Source organism: Rattus rattus, chromosome 3 (genome assembly GCF_011064425.1).
Source record: "Rattus rattus isolate New Zealand chromosome 3, Rrattus_CSIRO_v1, whole genome shotgun sequence".
Lineage (NCBI taxonomy): Eukaryota > Metazoa > Chordata > Mammalia > Rodentia > Muridae > Rattus > Rattus rattus.
In genome coordinates this window covers 174456331-174462058 of record NC_046156.1, presented here as the reverse complement: position 1 = coordinate 174462058, position 5728 = coordinate 174456331, and the positions used below count along the sequence as shown (strand labels likewise).

General features: G+C 38.3%; 1 pseudogene; it reads left to right on the top strand.

Annotated features, from left to right (window-relative positions):
- Nucleotides 1–3529: 3529 nt before the first annotated feature.
- Nucleotides 3530–4824, top strand: LOC116896009 (annotated as a pseudogene).
- The last annotated feature ends 904 nt before the right edge of the window (nucleotides 4825–5728 follow it).

Below are 5728 nucleotides of genomic sequence, written 5' to 3'. Positions count from 1 at the left end.
ATGATAAAAAGTTCTAGTAAAAGAGTTGTTTTTGAAAGGAATATGTATGGTCTGTGTACTACACTGGGGAAGGAAAAATTCTTATTTCAAGCAAATTTGGGCACAAGAAAGATTTATTGTTGATTTAAGTCTATTTCCACCATGGTAAATCAGCTGAAAGTATTTAGCATCATATCCTGTACTATTTTTTTTTTCTAACAGGCTCTGGAAATAAGACCAGTGGAGCATTGTGGTTCATTATTCATTTATTATGAACCTGGCAGAGCTGAAAAATGAAAAGCTCCTGTGAAAATGTCAAGGCAACTTTACTTTTGGCACGAAGTAGATGGGAAAGAGCCCCTTATCCTCGGATCACCCACGGCCTAGCCAAATAAGGGCCCGTCTGGAATAGACATGCAGGCTTTGAAGTTGACTTCGCACTGTGTGCCAAATGCTACTTCCTCAGTTTCCCATTTATCAGCAGTGGCCTGGGCGAAGGATCTGGGTGGAATTCTATCCATTCCAGTGAAGACTTTCACAAGTAGACATTTTACCCAGAGAGAACATCGGAAGTTTATGTCATGGAGTAAGACTTGGAGAATGATAAGATAGATCACCATAAACTACCAAGCCTGGAGATGGTGGCCTTGCAATCCGGAAGTGTTTATTTAGAAGCCTCTTTCATTGATTTAACATTCTAATGTTTTTAAAAAGATACATTAAGTTTTGAGGTGATACGATGTTAAGGATCTGACCAGACAGTGTTCTGGGGAGGCACTGGGTATAGATTTGACTAAAACACCTTGTGTATATCTGTGCGATTCTAAAAGAGTAAGGTTGTATAAAATCATATCGAAGCAATTAGCCCTTCACTAGCTGAAACCCACTCCATTTCCCAAACTTTGGTTTAATGTGCTGTTTGTTGATTGACTCGTGAATTCCGAGTGTGTAATTCAGACTAGCTTTGAACTTGCCACCATCATGAAAAGCAGTCCACCATGGGCCGAGATTAAGGTCATGCACCACTACTGTCAATCCTGTTGTCAGTCTTTTTCCACAACAACTCCCACATCTTTTATTTAAAAAAAAGAAAAGAAGTGGCTCTCATTCCTAGAGAAATGTCAACAATACAAACATTCTCGTCTTCTTATTCTCCAGGCTTAGCCATTGATTCAATGTTTATGAAATAATCCCGGTCTAAACACTGATCAAACAGTACAATGTGAGCAGTGCAGATAACTCTCCACACAGTGTCTGTGTTTGAACAGGGTGCTGAGTGAGTAAAGGAGAAGAATTATCCCTAATGTTGAACTCTTGCAGAGACATGGACAGAGAGAAGGGCACACCATTTCTTACATCCTTAAATCAACCAAAGGAAGAAAAAGTAACTTAATAGCTCTATGCACATTAATTTAAAAGAAATTTAATAATGAAAAGTTGAAACTCAGAAGGAGTTTGCCAGATTTCAGAAACTTGGTCAGCAAGACACAGGGTCAGGATCTGAGTCTGTTTCTTTCTGCTCTGAATGTTTTTCACCACTCAATTAATGCTTTCCAGTATCGACTGCGATCGAGCGTTGATAAAACTTTAATACTGCTGTTCTGCATAGGAAAGCATGGGTGTGCTCAGAATAAAGAGAAGTTAATATATCACATAGGTTAGATTTGAAACTGAAACTAGAATAACCAAACACAAAATACTTTAAAAAATAGTTTCCATTTTATTTTTGATGTTCATATGCTTATGACCATATTTATATAATTTTCATTATTTCCTTAATTTTTTTTTGTTGTTGATTCACTGCCTATTTTAAATCTTGGGAATCCTGATGAACCAAATGTATTTTCCATTTTAAACTAAAACCACAATGTGCTAAAATTACAAAACCAGTTGGTGGAAACCCTGTGCTAAATATAACTTGAAATTCATGCATAATTCTGTCACTGTGTTTGTTTACGAGGTTTGTTCAAAAGTCAAATATCATATCAAAATTACAACTAACTTTAGATTTATAGCAAGGATTATAGTCCTTAGTCTAGCAGACATATAGCCAAATAAGAACTTGGTGTGGCCTGTTGAAAAGTGGTTGCGTTTTGAAAATTCCCAAGCTAAAACATGAATCATAACTACATACTTTTAGAAGAAAAACAAAATTATTATTTTGTTAAGCCATACTGAAAACACAGAAGTACATGGAAGACAATTTTTTTTTTTTGGTTCTTTTTTTCGGAGCTGGGGACCGAACCCAGGGCCTTGCGCTTCCTAGGTAAGCGCTCTACCATTGAGCTAAATCCCCAGCCGCATGGAAGACAATTTTTAACCCCTTCCATATCTTCTGATTAAAAAAAATACACTCAAAGTTTTCTGATTTTACATCCTCCAAAGTCCAATCAATAGTTGACAATTATTATTTATAATTTAAATGCTATGTAAGGACAGATCAGCCTAATTTGAAAACAAAATTGAAAAGCGATTTTTTAAAATATATTTGCTCATCAAGCTTATATCTGTCATTGCTTGGGTTTCTACATGCTAGCATTAACTGCCATATTTATTTCTGAATTATTTTATTTAAGGTATTATTAAGAGGACAAGTAAAGAACAAAATGTCTTCCTAGTAACAGAGAAGAATATGCTGTTTGAGAATCTAATTTAATTTGATTTTGTAAAGGTAAAAATCTGTCTTTGTATGTCTAGGGAAAACTTCATAATTAAGACTATACATCTTACCATAGACATACATGAACATCCACACTCACGCTCTTCTACTAGCAACGCCAAGGGAATTAAATCAGCCTGGATGAACTGGTAATGAAAATGTGCTATAGATATAAAGTGGAATTTCATCCAGTTGAAAAACAAGATAAAATAATGACATTTATAGAGAAATCGATGTAAATTTAGTTATGGTATTGAGAGAGGCATCTCAGGTTCAGAAAGACTAGCATGTTGTCACCTATATGTGACTCTTGCATCTGATTTTATTCATTTGTATTTATGTGAGAATGAATGTGCATAGAGTCAAAGAAACTACAAAGGAAAATTTGAGAGGGAAATATTAGCCTCTAAATAAAAAGGGTAGAAAGGACAATAGAAAATTATGTGAAATAGAAGGGAATAGGGGATTGAAAGGGTACAACTAGGGAAGATGGGCGGGGAGATACGGTAGAGGAATATATATATGTATATGTATATGTATATGTATATGTATATGTATATGTATATGTATATGTATATGTATATGTATATGTATATGTATATGTATATGTATATGTATATGTATATGTATATGTATATGTATATGTGTATGTATATGTATATGTATATGTATATGTATATATGTAGGTCAATTGCCAGAGCTACAAGTGGAAATGCCACAAGGAAACCTGTTCTTCAATGATATTTGACAATGATACCAAAACATAAGCTGGAAAAACCCAGAATCTTTACTAAATAATTTTTCGAAAACTGGATATCTACATGCAAAAGAATGAAAAGAGGTCCTGTGGGAACAGCCAGGTTGAGAGGAGTGTGGACTTCTCTCCCTGTCATGGTTTGTGCCTGTCCCCTCCTATGGGTGTACTCTGAAAAAGGGGAGTCATCTGGCAAGAATGTCACTTTGCCAGCTGTGTCCACAGCTCCCATTAGACTTCGTTCACACCAACTTGAGGAAAAACAATAGACAGCCCTATGCCGTCAGTGAATTAGACCAGTGCTGAGTCTTGGGTACTGGCAGAGCTGTGGCTCAAATTCCAAGAGTTCAAGATAATGAGATCCACTGTTCTGGCCAGGGTGCCTTTAGAAATATGTGTCGTGGGGGCCGCATGTTTGCACCAACCAAAACCTGGTGTCATTGACACCTCAGAGTGAACACAACCCCAAAACGATATGCCGTCTCTTCTGCCCTGGCTGCCATAACCTTACCAGCTTTGGTGATGTCTAAAGGTCACTGTGTTGAGGAAGTTCCTGAACTGCCATTGGTGGTTGAAAATGAAGTTGAAAGTTACACGAAGACCAAGGAGGCTGTTCAGCTGCTTAAGAAACTTAAAGCTTGGAATGACATCAAAAAGTTTATGCCTCTCAGAGAATGAAAGCTGGCAAGGGTAAAATGAGAACCCGATGGTGGATCCAGCGCAGGGGGCCCTGCATCATCTATAGTGAAGATAACCATATCATCAAGGCCTTCAGAAACATTCCTGCCATTACTCTGCTTGATGTAAGCAAGCTGAGCATTTTGAAAGTTGATCCTGGTGGGCATGTGGGGCGTTTCTGCATTTGGACTGAAAGTGCTTTCCGGAAGTTGGATGAGTTGTATGCTGCTTGGCATAAGGCTCCTTCCGTCGAGAGCAACTATGACCTTCCCATGCACAAGATGATGAACACAGACCTTAGCAGAATCTTGAAAAGCCCAGAGATCCAAAGAGTCCTCCGATTCAGTGTAGAGTCTTGAAGAAGAATCCACTGAAGAACCTGAGGATCATGTTGAAGCTGAACCCTTATGCAAAGACTGTGCTCGGGCATACCATTCTTCGTCAGGCCAGAAATTACAAACTTAGGGTGAAAAAACTGGAAGTGGCAGCTGCTGCACGGGCAACCAAATTGGAGAAGATCGTTCCAGAGAAGGGGGCTGCAGACAAAAAGCGTGCACTAGGCAAGAAAGGAAAGAAGCCTGTGGCTGTCAAGAAGCTGAAGAAGCCAGCAGGGAAAAAGGTGGTTACCAAGAAAGCAGCAGAGAAGAAACCTACCACAGAAGAAGAAAAAGCCTGCTGCATAAACTATAAAAATTTGTTAAATTCCAGAGAGCCAATAGATACAGCATATTTGGATAAATCAAAGATGCAGTGAGAAAAACAAAGAGTGAAAGAGACCCATATCTATCACTCTGCATGAGGAAACTAATTCCAAATGAATCAAAGACCAAAATGTAAAATCCGAGTCTCTGAACTGCTAGAAGAAAACACAGCAACATCCTACAGGATATAGGTGTAGGAAAGGACTTTTTAAATAGGACTCCATTTGCTCAAGAGTTAAGACCCACCACTGACAAGTGGGTCAGCTCAGCTAAAAAAGTTTCTGCTCAGCTAAAGAAACAGCTGACCCAATGCAGAGGAAGCCCGTGGAATGGGAGGTAATCTTTGCTAGCTACACTTCTGACATAATATTAATATCCAGATTTTATAAAGAACCCTACACACACACACACACACACACACACACGCCCCTCAAAAAAGTCCATTGTCTTAAGCAATAAGGGAAAAGCAAGTGAAAACAACTTGGAGATTTTCCTTATCTTATTCGACATAACATATATATATAACAAGAGATGCTGGAGAAAGCTGAGGCAAAAGGAACATTCCTTCACTGTTGGTGCACTGCAAACAGGTACAGCTACTATGGAATTCAGGGTAGACCTGAATTCCTCAAAAAGCTAAAACTAAATTTGCACTTTGACCTAGCTGTGCCACTCCTTGGCATCTATCTGCCCAAAGTACTCAACATGCTATTCAACAGACACTCTCTCAGTTATATTCACTGCATCTCTATGCACCATAGCCAGGGCATGGAAATAAACCAAATTTCCTTCCACAGATGGATGGATAATGAACCTGTGGTACATATACACAAGACAATGCTATTCAACTGTAAATAAAAATGACATCAGGAATTTAAATGGAAGAACATAGATAAGATCATCTTGAAGGAGGGATCCCCAACCCAGAAAGACAAATGTCGCATGTTCCATGCTCTT